The sequence below is a fragment of the Nicotiana sylvestris genome, chromosome 5 (assembly GCF_000393655.2).
Source record: "Nicotiana sylvestris chromosome 5, ASM39365v2, whole genome shotgun sequence".
Taxonomy (NCBI): domain Eukaryota; kingdom Viridiplantae; phylum Streptophyta; class Magnoliopsida; order Solanales; family Solanaceae; genus Nicotiana; species Nicotiana sylvestris.
The window spans coordinates 133,828,881-133,843,446 of NC_091061.1; the positions used below are offsets into that span (position 1 = coordinate 133,828,881).

General features: G+C 40.9%; 1 long non-coding RNA gene across 2 annotated transcripts in view; it reads left to right on the top strand.

Annotated features, from left to right (window-relative positions):
• LOC104216587 (uncharacterized) overlaps positions 1-14,566 on the top strand; it is a 60,950-nt gene that overhangs the window by 38,486 nt on the left and 7,898 nt on the right. The window contains exons 2-3 of one of the 2 annotated variants that reach the window (XR_011407682.1): positions 2,615-7,114; positions 9,492-10,277. This is a non-coding gene — a long non-coding RNA (uncharacterized lncRNA). Of the gene's footprint in view, positions 1-2,614; positions 7,115-9,491; positions 10,278-14,566 lie in introns of those variants that run through there. The other variant, XR_011407683.1, reaches the window with a different exon arrangement.

The window sequence follows — 14,566 nt, forward strand, 5'->3', positions numbered from 1 at the left end:
AAATTTCACAACCGAGGGTCCGATTTACGTCATTTCAAGTCCGTTTCTTACCAAATTTTACAGGCTCAACCTAAACACCATATAAGACCTTTACCGGGCTCCAGAATACGGGCCTGATACAATCAATTTCAAATACATTCAAATTTCCAAAAACTCTTAAAATTTTAGTTAAACAATTTTATTCAAAAATTCATTTCTCGGGCTTGGGACCTCGGAATTCAATTTCGGGCATACACCCACGTCCCATATTTTCCTACGGACCCTCCAGGACCATCAAATCACAGGTCCGGTTCTGTTTACCCAAAATATTATCCGAAGTCAACCTAAATTCATTTTAAAAGCAAAAGTTCATCATTTTTCATAGATTTTCACATAATGGCTTTCCAGATACACGCCTGGACTGCACATGCAAATCGAGGTAAGGCAAAAGGGAGGTTATAAGGCCTCGAAACATAGAATTTATTTCTAAAACAAGTGATCACCTTTTGGGTCATCACATTCTCCACCTTTAATACAACCATTCGTCCTCGAACGTACATAAGAAGGAAGTACCTGAGTCAGAGAAAAGATGGGGATAACGGCTCCGCATATCGGACTCGGGCTCCCAGGTAGATGCCTCAGCAGGCTAACCTCTCCACTAAATACGAACAGAAGGGAAACTCTTCGATCTCAACTGACAAACCTGCCGGTCTAAAATAGCTACCAGCTCCTCCTCATAGGACAAGTCCTTGTCCAACTAGACAGTGCTAATCTAACACGTGGGATGGATCACCTTGATACTTCCGAAGAATGGACACATGAAACACTGGATGCATGACTTATAAGCTCGGCGGCAACGCAAGTCTGTAAGCCATCTCTCCCACTCGATCAAGAATCTCAAACGGACCAATGAACCTAGGGCTAAGCTTGCCCCTCTTCCCAAATCTCATCATGCCCTTCATAGGTGACACCCGAAGCAACACCCACTCACCGACCATGAATGCCAAATCATGAACCTTACGGTCGCCATAACTCTTTTGCCTGGACTGAGCTGTACGAAACCTATCCTGAATAATCCTAACCTTATCCAAGGCATCCTGTACTAGATCTGTACCCAACAACTGAGCCTTTCCCGGCTCAAACCATCCAACCTACGACCGACACCACCTACCATATAAAGCCTCACAAGGAGCCATCTAGATGCTCGACTGGTAGCTGTTGTTGTAGGCAAACTCCTCTAAAGGCAAAAACTGATCCCATGATCCTCCAAAGTCAATAACACAAGCTCGGAGCATATTCTCCAAAATTTGAATAGTGCGCTTGGATTGCCCATCCGTCTAAGGATGAAATATTGTGCTCAACTCGACCCGTGTGCCCAAATCACGCTGGACTGCTCTCTAGAAATGTGAGGTAAACTACGTACCTTAGTCCGAAATGATAGACACGGGCAAACCATGAAAACGAACAATCTCTCAGATATAGATCTTGACTAACCTCTCAGAAGAATAGGAGACTACCATAGGAATGAAATGTGCTGACTTGGTCAGCCTATCAACAATAACTCACACCGCATCGAACTTCCTTTGAGTCCATGGGAGTCCAACAACAAAGTCCATAGTGATACGCTCCCACTTCCACTCGGGAAGCTCAATCCTCTGAAACAAACCACAAGGTCTCTGATGTTAGATCTAGTTTTAATGATGCAAATAATATACCTATGTAGGAAATCAATTACAAGGAATCAAGAAGATACTATAAGATCGCTGGGGTCAATCTTGATGCTTAAGGAAAGAAATCAGTCAGCAAAGATTACAATCCAATCAGCAAATATGGATGCCTAAGGAAAGAACTCAATCAGCAAATCAATCAACAAAGATTAATGGCCAGCTGAGATGGAGAAAATCAAGCAAGCCTAAACTTAAGGCATGAATCAACGCAAGCATACTCGGAAAATCGAAGATCCTGTAAAGATTGATACACGGCTAATTTCTGAAGAACCAACAATAAAAGGAGCAAGATTTCATTACATACATCTGTTAAAAGTAGGAAATCAAAGAAGAGCAACAGCTAGCTGTCTTATTCTTGGAAAGAATCAATCTCTTTCCAATGATCAAATCTTTAGGGTTGTCAAGCCTCGACCTTCATCGAAGTATTTATACTCAGCCTTAAACCTTAGTCAGATATACTTTGATTGAACCAAAAATCCCTCTCTTTGTTCTACTGCAAACAAATATTGTAGTTCACTCAGATCTGATGTGTAACAAGTCAGAGAAAAAAAAAGAGTATAACATTGATGAGGCATTGTATCAAAAAGAAACGAGTGTTAGAGGAATAGTGTTGTCAAGTCATTTCAACTATAATCGGAGAAACACATTTACTAAAGAGAACTCCCTTGCAACCCAATGGGACTGGACTAGGATTCACATTGAATCCGAACTAGTATAAAATTCTGGTGTCTTTAATTCCTGCATTTATTTTCTGTCATCATAATTGTTTGGTTATTACATCTTGTCGACTATTCGATAAACTAGTCAAATAATAAGCGATTAAGTTTAAAAATATACAATTCACCCCCCCCCCCTTGTACTTTCAATTGGTATCAGAACAAGGCTCATATTCTACTTTTGCTTAACAGCTTGTGAGAAAAGATCATGGCAAATCAAGTTATCATAGGAGCTCTCTTTCAGGAAGGAACTTCACAAGTTAGATACCATACTTCAACGGACAACATTTCTCCCATTGGAAAGTGCGAATGGAGATCTTTTCCAAAGCTTATGACGTCAAAGTTTAGAGAGTCATCAAAATAGGAAACTATACCTTACCAGCTGCCACTCCACTACTTGCTGATCCTGAAAATATAGATTCATATACAAAAGAGCAAATGGAAGTGGTACAAGTTAACAAAAAAGTGAGAAGTTTGCTTCATAACGCTATAAGTGGTGAAGAATATGAGAAAATCTCAAGCTGTGACACAGCCAAAGAAATGTGGGACAAGCTTGAGGTCACTTATGAAGGAACTAGCAAAGTAAAGGAAACACATATCAACATGCTGGTCCATGATTACGAACTTTTTTCAATGAAAGAATGAGAAACTATTGAAGGGATATTTGCCAGGTTCAGCAAAATAATTAGTGATCTAAAGGCATTTGGCAAGACTTACACCAGTGGAGATCAAGTTAGAAAAATTCTCAGGAGTTTGCCAACAACTTAGCAAACCAAAGTAGTCGCACTAGAATCTCAAAATCTAAACAAATTATCCTATGATGAACTACGAGGAGAACTCATTGCTTTTGAAAAGACGCACCTCAAGAAGACCAGTCAAGAAGAAAAAAAAGAAAATAGTCGCATTCAAAACCTCTACTGAAATAGCTGAAAACGAAATTGATGATGATCTTGAAGCTTTGCAAGAAGATATCGCTATGATATCAAGAAACATAGATGGATTGATGAGAAGATACAAGATCACAAAGAAAGGAAGAATTCCACCAAGACGATCCAGGCAATACAACGAACAGGACAAGAATGATGGAAAGTGCTATGAATGTGGAAGATTTGGGCATATTCAAGCTGAGTGCCCAGAACTGAAGAGGAAGATCTCTAGAGGCTTTAACAAGAACAAATCCTTCGGAAGCTAGAGTGATGAGGACAATTCAGACCACGAAGAGATAGCAAATCTCTGCTTCATGACAATTCTGGAAAACGAAATGAACAAATCCTCAGGATGCTGGACAGATGAGGACACTTCAGATGAAGAAAATGAAAACTGTTTCATGGCACGAGGTGAAACTACTGAGGTAAGATCTTATAACTGTGAAAGATGTAATGAATTGCAGGATATTCTTGATTTAACTTTGAAAAAGTCTCAAAAATGATGAATGAGCTTAAGAGACTCACTAGAGAAGTTAAAGACTGGAAACTCAAACACTAAGTATGTGAAATCGAAAAAGAAGTACTTCAAGAAGAGTTTGAGAAATTGCAAATGCAACTCAATGGCATACGCAAGTCCACCAGTCACAGTTCTGTTAGGTCAAACCAGACGACCTACAAGTCAACTGGAAAAGGATCAGCCAGAACTAAGTCGACTAGTACTAACACTAATGAAAGACCTAAAAGTAGGTCAGACGTTAAGTGTCATTGTTGTAACAAAAGTGGGCATAAATATTCCTTTTGTCATTTTCGTAAAACAAACATTTCAGGATGGGTTTGGAAACCAAAAAACAATCCTGAACCTGGTAACACTAACCTTACATGACCCAGGCAAGCTTGCGTACCTAAAATAAAGTAATCATCTTGTTTTGCAGTAACACCACAGAATAAGCCGCAAAGGAAAACGGTATCTAGACAGTGCGTGTTCCAGTCATATGATAGGTGACAAAAATCTGTTCAAAGAAGTTACAAAAATTGATGGAGGAAGTGTTAAGTTTGGGGATGATTCAAAAGGCAAAATAATTGGTACTGGAACAATTCCCTTCAATAACAATTGTGACATCACTGAAGTTTATCTTGTCGATGGCCTCAACTACAATCTCTTGAGCATAAGTCAACTCTACGACTCGGGATATGAGGTAAATTTTAAGAAAACAGGATGTGCTATTGAAGATGAATCAGGTAAAATAGTCCTTCCTTGGAAAAGGTATGGAAATGTTTATATCCTTGATAGTTTTGAAAAGATAGATGGCCATATTTGCTTATCTTCTATGTCGATGATCTGTGGTTGTGGCATAGGAAACTTGGTCATGCTAGCATGCATTTGATAGAAAAATTGTCCAAACATGAGTTAGTTGTTGGTCTGCCCAAACTGAGTTTTTCTAGAACTCATATTTGTGATGCATGTCAAATGGGTAAGCAGACCAGAAACTTTTTCAAAAACAAAGATATAGTATCTACTTCAAAACCTTTGCAATTACTTCATATAGATTTATTTGGGCCTACTAGAACTGCTAGTATAGGAGGAAAGAGGTATGCTTTTGTTATTGTTGATGATTATTCACGTTTCACTTGGGTAATTTTCTTAACTCATAAGGATGAAGCATTAATAAATTTTGAAGTTTTCTGCAAAAAGTTTGAAAGAGAAAAGGGACATCTGATTTCAACAATTCAGAATGACCATGGGGGAGAATTTGAAAGTAGAGCATTTGAAGATTTCCGTAATGATCAGGGATACACATATAATTTCTCTGCACCATGCTCACCACAACAAAATGGAGTTGTAGAAAGAAAGAACAGAACCCTCCAAGATATGGCAAGAAACATGTTACTAGACCATTCACTGCCAAACCACTTCTGGGCAGAAGGTGTAAGTACAACATGTCACATTCTCAACCGTTGCCTCATAAGGCCTATTATGAAGAAGACTCCATATGAATTATGGAAAGGTAAACGTCCTAATATTAGTTACTTCCATCCCTTCGGAAGTAAATATTTTATCTACAATTACGGTAAGGATAATCTTGGAAAGTTCTATCTAAGAATTGACGAAGGTATTTTTCTGGGATACTAATTAAATAGTAGATCTTTTAGTGTCTATAATAAACGCACATTATGTGTGGAAGAATTTGTACATGTTATATTCGATGAAAATAATTCCTTGGTCGAGAAAGGAATTACTGCAGGTGATGAAGATCAAGCTCAAGAAACTCAGGAGACAAGAAAATCTCAAGAGTTGATTGATATATATGTTGCGACAGAGTCAACTGGTGAAGACAGCAGCAATGTACCAGATCAACTAATCAAGTCAACTACAAATGTAGTACATCCAAATGAATGGAGAAGCGAGCCTGAATATCCTCAAAAATTCATTATATGGGATCCAAATGAAGGAATGAAACCAGGGGAGCTCTCAAAAAGAAAGCAAATATTGCATTAATCTCTCAGATTGAGCCAAAGTATATAGAGGAAACACTAAAAGATTCAAGCTAGGTGCAAGCTATGCAGGAAGAGTTAGATCAGTTCAGTAAGAATCAAGTGTGGAATCTGATATCCAAACCTAAAAATGTGTCTGTAATTGGAACAAAGTGGGTTTTTAGAAATAAATTGAACGAGGATGGAAAGGTCGTAAGAAATAAAGCCAGACTAGTTGCTTAGGGATACTCACAACAGGAAGGAGTTAACTATGATGAAACCTTTGCCCCAGTAGCTCGCTTGGAATCCATACGAATTCTTTTGGCATATACATCATTTAAAGTATTCGGGCTGTTTCAAATGGATGTTAAAAGTGCCCTTTTGAATGGATTTATTGAAGAAGAAGTATATGTGAAACAACATCCTGGGTTTGTAGATTCAAAATTCCCATACCATGTATACAAGCTCACTAAGGCGATGTATGGGCTAAAATAAGCTCCACGTGCTTGGTATGATAGACGGAGTTCCTTTCTTGTTGATCATGGCTTCATAAGAGGTAAAATAGATACTACTTTGTTCATTAAAAGATCATCAGAAGGTAACCTCATTATTCAAATTTATGTTGATAATATTATATTTGGTAGTGTTAACCCTGTCATGTGCAAGGAATTTTCAAATCTTATGCAAAGCGAATTCGAAATGAGTATGATGGGAGAGCTAATGTTCTTCCTTGGACTAAAAATTCAACAATCTGAAGAAGGAACCTTTATAAGTCAGACTAAATACACAAAAGAGCTGATTCAAAAATTTGTGAGCAATGCAAAATACATTGGCACACCAATGAGCCCTTCCACAAATCTAGACAAAGACTAACAGGGTATTCCTGTTGATGAAACTAAATATCATGGAATGATTGGATCACTGTTGTATCTGACAGCAAGTCGATCGGATATTATGTTCAGCGTATGTAAATGTGTCAGGTTTCAGTTAGCTCCTAAGGAATCACATTTGACCGCCGTAAAAAGAATCATTCGATATCTCATTGGGACTATATCTCATGGATTATGGTACCCTCGCTCTAACTCTTTTAAATTAGAAGGTTTTTCAAATGCTGACCTTGCAGGTGATAAGGACGATAGAAAAAGCACAAGTGGTACATGTCAATTATTGGGAAAGGCATTGATATCCTGGAACAGTAGAAAACAAGCATTAGTTGCATTGTCTACTACTGAAGCCGAATATATTGCTATTGGACAATGCTACGCACAACTACTGTGGATGTCTCATCAACTAGGTGACTATAAACTTTCGTTTAAGCCTATACAAATTTTTTGTGACAATTCTAGTGCTATTTGTCTTTCCAAAAATCCTTTGCATCATTATAGAGCAAAGCATATAGATATCAAGCATCATTTAATCAGAGATAATGTTCCTAAGGGAGACATAGAAATATATTTTGTTGGAACCACTGACCAGTTAGCTAATATTTTTACTAAACCTTTATTAGAGGAGAGATTTTACGATTTAAGAAAATTACTTGGTATTACTTGCATTACTAATAACCCTTAGGACCTATATGTATTGTTAATTTATTTTTGGTGCAATGATTGTCCTTTACTCATGCATTAATTAAGCCTCTGTTTTTTCCTCTCTTTTCTCTTCTTTCACATCAGTTCGTCGTTCAAAGTTCGAAAGTCAATTATCGCGTCCCGTCAACTGACAATTTTTCAATTTCTGTACTCAACCGTCAGAAACCCTCTTCTTAAGGCGGGAGAACCCTTTTCAATCACTTTCATCTTTATCTCCTCTCCAAAGCTCTGATCAAACCCCTTCCTTACAATGGCCAAACATCCCATAAATCCCTCTGCCTCTACCAGAAAAAGCACTCATTCCAAAGCAAAACCCCCATCTATGCCCCCAGAACAAGTAGACCTAAGGTCTGATAACTCTGAGGGTTTCGCCTCTTCTCAGGGAGATTTCTTTGAACTCTCTTAACTCTTAGGAGAAAAAGCTTTAGGTAAGCAACCCATGGAAGAACCCTTGTTTCCTCCACCCCAAAGAAATACAAGGTTGATTTCTCTGCCTTTCTTGAATCTGACCTCAACTTCTGGGATTCCCCAAATAGGGATTTCTTCATTGCTCTGAAAGACAAGCCCATCGCTCATGGAAGGGTTGTCGATCTTGATGACATGGAAGCCCTCAATTGGAAGGTCAAAGACCTTTTCGTTCATTAAGGTTGGGTTAAGTTCTTCTCTATTCCTCCACCTAAGGTATTTGAACCCCTGGTAAAAATGTTCTATGCAAATCTCTGTTCTAGTAAACCTAATAAGTTGGAATCTTTAGTGTTAGGTAAGCGCATTGTTCTTGACTGTGCGCTGTTTGATTCGCTCTTTGTGTTGTTGTTCTGGTTTTTCTATGCTGTTTAAAACACCTGTCATGATGACTTTGAAATTTCCTTTGACCAAGCCAAACAGTGTATTGATGAGTGTCCCTCTGAATCCCTTCCAAACCAGTTAGGTCCCAGTAATGTCAGTTTCGAAACTCGGGTTCTGGCCCACATTGTAACAACTACTATGCTTCCCCGTACTGGTTCCTTTTCAACCTTCTCTCCAAGAGACACCTTCTTCATCTATTGCCTAGTGACCAAACTCAAAATCAAGCTTTCCTCCTGGGTTATCAATTTCATGATCGAGAGTGTTGAAGATCCCACCAGTCTACCCTATGGCATGGCAATCACTCACATTCTGGAAGCTCATCAAATTTCCCTGTCCAACTATCTCTTCATGACTGTCTCTACGTCTTACAATTCTAGAGCCTTTGCTACTCTGGGATATGTGAGTGTAAAGGGCTCCTGGGTTAAAAAGCATGATAGTGAAGCAAAACATGCCCCTATAGAGCCCAAACCTTCACCCTTTGTCCCTCATCCCAGTCTTGATAGTCCTGATCTTGGTGACAAGCTTCGTGCCATTGACTCTCTACTCTCTGAAATCAAAAATCTTATCACAGCCACTCAGTCTACTATTGGTGACATTCATGCCATTTCCAAGGAAATAGGGTCTGATGTGTCCAAAATTAGAGTTGATGTTCTCAGAGTTAGGGAGAATGTTGTCAAAGCCTTCAGGGAGATTCATGACAGGTTGGATGGAGTGAGCATCTCAGCCAATGCTAGCTTTGAACAATTGAAGGAGGCCATCTGCAACACCCTTACTTATTTTCTGCGTCGTTAGTGTGGTTGTTTTAAGACAATTTGTTTTGCTCTGCTGGTTATGGGCTATGTTTTCAGCCTTTGGATAATTTATTTTTTTTGATGTGCTGTTTTTGTGGGCTGTTTTCTCCGCCATTGGATAATTCCTATAGCTGTCCTGTTTAAATGTTATATATTCTATTTAGTTTTTGGCTTGTTCCCTCTTTGATGATGCCAAAAAGGGGGAGAAAGAGTATATGTTATATCTGTACAGGTAAAGTTCTGTGGTAGGAGTCGACTCTACCATAGACTAGTCAACTGCATGAACTGAGGGAGAGTATCATGGACTAGTCAACTGCATATATTGAGGGGGAGTAAAATACAGGGAAGTCAACTGGTGTTTACACTTATATATTATTTTGTCATCATCAAAAAGGGGGAGATTGTTAGATATAGTTTTAATGATGCAAATAATATACCTCCGCAGGAAGTCAATTACAAGGAATTAAGAAGATACTACAAGATCGCTGGGGTCAATCTTGATGCTTAAGTGAAGAAATCAATCAGCAAAGATTACAATCCAATCAGCAAATCTGGATGCCTAAGGAAAGAACTCGCAAATCTGGATACCTAAGGAAAGAACTCAATCAGCAAATCAATCAGCAAAGATTAACAGCCAGCTGCGATGGAGAAAATCAAGCAAGCCTAAACTCAAGGCATGAATCAAGGCCAGCATACCCGGAAAATTGAAGATCCTGTAAAGATTGATATGCAACTAATTTCGGAAGAACCAACAATCAAGGAGCAAGCCTTCATTACATACATCTGTTAAAAGTAGGAAATCAAAGAAGAGCAACAGCTAGATGTCTTATTCTCGGAAAGAATCAATCTCTTTCCAAGGATCAAATCTTTAGGGTTGTCAAGCCTCGACCTTCATCGAAGTATTTATAGTCAGCCTTAAACCTTAGTCAGATATACTTTGATCGAACCAAAATCCCTCTCTTTTTTCTACTGCAAGCAAACATTGTACTTCACTAAGATCTGTTGTGTAACAAGTCAGAGAAAAAAGAGAGTGTAACACTGGTGAGGCATTGTATAAAAAAGAAATGAGTGTTTGAGGAACTGTGTTGTCAAGACATTTCAACTGTACTCGGAGAAACATATTTACTAAAGAGAACTCCCTTGAAACCCAAGGGGACTACACTAGGATTCACATTAAATCCGAACCAGTAAAAAATTCTGATGTCTTTAATTCCTGCATTTACTTTTTGCATCTTACTTTCTGTCATCATAACTGTTAGGTTATTATATCTAGTCGACTATTCGATAAACTAGTCAACTAGTAACCGATTAAGTTTAAAAATATACAATTCACACCCCTCTTGTACTTTCATCTGATGCTCGTACTTAACTTTTTGACAATTCAAACACCGAGCCACATATGCAACAATATCCTTCTTCATCCTCCTCCACCAATAATGTTGTTGCAAATCCTGATACATCTTAGCGGTGCCCGGATGAATAGAGTACCGGGAACTATGGGCCTCCTCTAAAATCAACTCTCGGAGCCCATCCACATTAGGCACACAAACTCGACCCTGCAGCCTTAAAACTCCATCATCTCCTAATGTAACCTGCTTGGCACCACCGTGTTGCACCGTGTCTCTAAGGACACACAAATGAGGATCATCATACTACCGATCTCGGATATGCTCCAATAAAGAAGAACGAGCGATTGTGCAACCTAATACACGGCTGGGCTCAGAAACATCCAACCTCATGAACTGATTGGCTAAAGCCTGAACATCCAAAGAAAGCGGTCTCTCACCGACTGGAATATATGCAAGACTGCCCATACTGGCTGACTTCCTACTCAAAGCATCGGCCACCACATTAGCCTTTCCCGGATGATATAAGATGGTGATATCATAGTCTTTTAATAGCTCCAACCACCTTCTCTGCCTCAAATTTAGCTCCTTCTACTTGAACAAATACTAAAGACTCTTGTGATCCGTGAACACCTCACATGCCACGCAATACAAATAATGCCTCCAAATCTTCAACACGTGAACAATGGCTGCTAACTCCAAATCATGAACCGGATAGTTCTTCTCATGAATCCTCAACTGACGCGAAGCATAAGCAATGACCTTGCCATCCTGCATCAACACCGCACCAAGTCCAATACGTGATGCATCACAATAAACTGTATATGACCCTGAACCTGTGGGCAAAACCAACACCGGCGCCGTAGTCAAGGCTGTTTTGACATTCTGAAAGCTCACCTCACACTCGTCTGACCACCTAATTTGGGCACCCTTCTGGGTCAACCTGGTCATCGCGGATGCAATATATGAAAACCCCTCCACAAACCGACAATAATAGCCTACGAAACCCAAGAAATTCCGGATCTCTGTAGCTGATGCGGGTCTAAGCCAGTTGTTGACTACCTCTATCTTCTTCGGATCTACCTAAATACCTTCTGCTGATACAACATGACACAAGAATGTAACTGAACTCAACCAGAACTCACACTTCAAAAACTTAGCATACAACTGACTCTCTCTCAAAGTCTGGAGGACCACTCTCAGATGTTGCTCGTGCTCTTCCCGGCTGCGGGAATAGATCAAAATATCATCAATGAAGACTATTACGAATGAATCCAAGTAAGGCTTGAATACTCGGTTCATCAAATCCATAAACGTTGATGGGGCATTTGTCAACCCAAATGACATCACCAAGAACTCATAATGCCAGTACCGAGTGCAGAAAGCTGTCTTACGGACATCGAATGCCCTAATCCTCAAATGACGGTACCTAGATCTCAAGTCAATCTTCGAAAATACCTTGGCACCTTGAAGCTGATCAAACAAATCATCAATCCTCGGCAATGGATACTTATTCTTGATTGTAACCTTGTTCAACTGCCGATAATCTATACACATCCTCATCGATCTGTCCTTCTTCTTAATAAACAACACTGACGCACCCCAAGGCGAGACACTAGGTCTAATAAAGCCTTTATCAAGCAAGTCTTGCAACTGCTCCTTCAACTCTTTCAACTCAGGTGGGGCCATACGATACGATAAAATAGAAATGGGCTTAGTGCCCGGAGACAAATCAATACAGAAGTAAATATCCCTGCCGGGTGGCATACCCGGTAGGTCAGAAGGAAACACCTCAGGAAACTCATGAACTATAGGCACAGAATCCATAGAAGGAACCTTAGCACTAGAATCACGAACATATGCCAAATAAGCCAAACACCTCTTCTCGACCATACGTCGAGCCTTCATATACGAGATAACCCTACAGGTAGAATGACTAGGAGTCCCTCTCCACTCTAAACGAGGTAAACCCGGCAAGGCTAAGGTCACAGTCTTGACATGACAGTCCAAGATAGCGTGGTAAGGTGATAACCAGTCCATTCCCAATATGACATCAAAATCAATCATGTCCAATAGTAAGAAATCTATTCAAGTCTCAAGTCCCCCAATCACAACTATACATGAATGATGGACACGATCTACTATAATTGAATCACCCACCGGTGTAGACACATATACAGAAGCACTCAAAGAATCATTAGGCATGACCAGATATGGTGCAAAATAAGATGACACATAGGAGTATGTAGACCCTGTATCAAATAGAACTGAAGCATCTTTACTACAAACCAGAACAGTACCTGTGATAACTGCATCGGAAGCCTCAGCCTTAGGCTTGGCTGGAAGTGCATAACATCGGGGCTGGGCCCCACCACTCTGAACTACATCTCTGGGATGGCCTCTTGCTGGCTGGCCTCCACCTCTAGCGGCCTGAGCTCCACCTCTAATACATCTACCTCCACTTATAGCACCCCTACCTCCACCTCTAGCTGGCTGAGCGGATGGTGGAACATTCGGTGCCTGAACCATGGCACGGGAACCCTGGTGCTGAGAACTGCTCGGTGGTGAAGGGTAAAATCTAGCAATATGCCTCGTGTCGCCACAAGTAAAACAGGCCCTCGGCTGCTAGGGCTGACGACCTTGAAAACTCTGAAGCAGAGGTGCACTGATAGGAGCTGGTGATGCACTATAGGATTGCTGATCAGAATACTACATGTGAGAACCACGGCCACCTGAAGCACCACGAGAAACCTGAAGTGCTGACTGAAAAGTCCTAGGAGGATGTCCTCTACTATACGAATCCCTGCCTCCAAACGATGCACCACTGAATTTTCCTGAATGACGAGGCCTCTTGTCAGACCCCTGACCACCCCCTGCGAAAGAACCATCTCAACTCTCCTGGCCACATTGGCCGCCTCCTGAAAAGAAATCTCACTCCCTGTCTCCTTAGCCATCTGCAATTGAATAGGCTGAATGAGTCCCTCAATGAACTTCCTCTCTCTCTCTCTCTCTCTTTCTCAGTGGGAAGTATAATAAGAGCATGATGGACCAAGTCAATAAATCTGGTCTCGTACTGAGTAACAGTCATAGAACCCTACTGGAGACGCTCAAACTACCTCATATAGTTCTCCCTCTGAGTAATAGGAAGAAACTTCTCCAGAAATAGCTGAGAAAACTGATCCCAAGTCAAAGCTGGTGACCCAACTGGTCTATCCAAACAATAATCTCTCCACCAAGTCTTGGCGGATCCAGATAAGCGAAAAGTAGCAAAGTCGACCCCATTGGTCTCTACTATCCCCATGTTCCTGAGAACCTTATGACATCTGTCTAAATAATCCTGGGGATCCTCAGAAGATGCAACGCTGAAAGTGGTAGTGAAGAGCTTGGTGAACCTGTCCAATCTCCATAAGGCATCAGCAGACATAGCTGCTCCATCACCGGTCTAAGCTACCATACCCGGCGGAACTACTCCAAATGGCTGAGTTGCTGGAGTCTGAAACGGGGAGCCATCTGCTCCGGAATGCGGGTAGCAAGAGTCTGGGCTCTTCCTCCAACCTAAGAGACGGCTGGTGCTACAAGAAGCAAGCTTGCCTGGGTGAAACTCTCCATAAGGCCCACAAGATGGACCAAAGCATCCTGGAGGACTGGGGTAGCAATGAACCCCTCTGGGACCTGAGTTGGGCCCAACGAAACTGCCTGGGCCGGAACCTCATCATCAAACTCAACCTGAGGCTCCACCGCTGGTGCTGCTACTCTGGGCTGAGCTCTATCCCTACCTCGGCCTCTAGCACGGCCTCGCCCTCGCCCTCTGCCCCTCGTGGAAGCTGCTTCTAGGGACTCGGGCTGCTGATCAGTGGATGAGGAAGCGTGTGTTCTCACCATCTGCAAAAGAATATCGTAGAAATTCAATTAGGATTGAGAAACCAAACCGCATGACAGGAAAGAATAGATGTAAAGTTTTTCATAACTCTGTAGACGTCTCTGTACTGATCCCTCAGACTTTACTAAGCTTGTCAGTGAATTGTGAGACCTAAGTAACCTAGAGCTCTGATACCAACTTGTCACGACCCGGATTTCCCACCCCCGGGAGTCGTGATGGCGCCTACTAGTGAAAGCTAGGCAAGCCAACCATTTAAATTATTTACCTTTTATTTATTTTAATCCTTTAGCAATT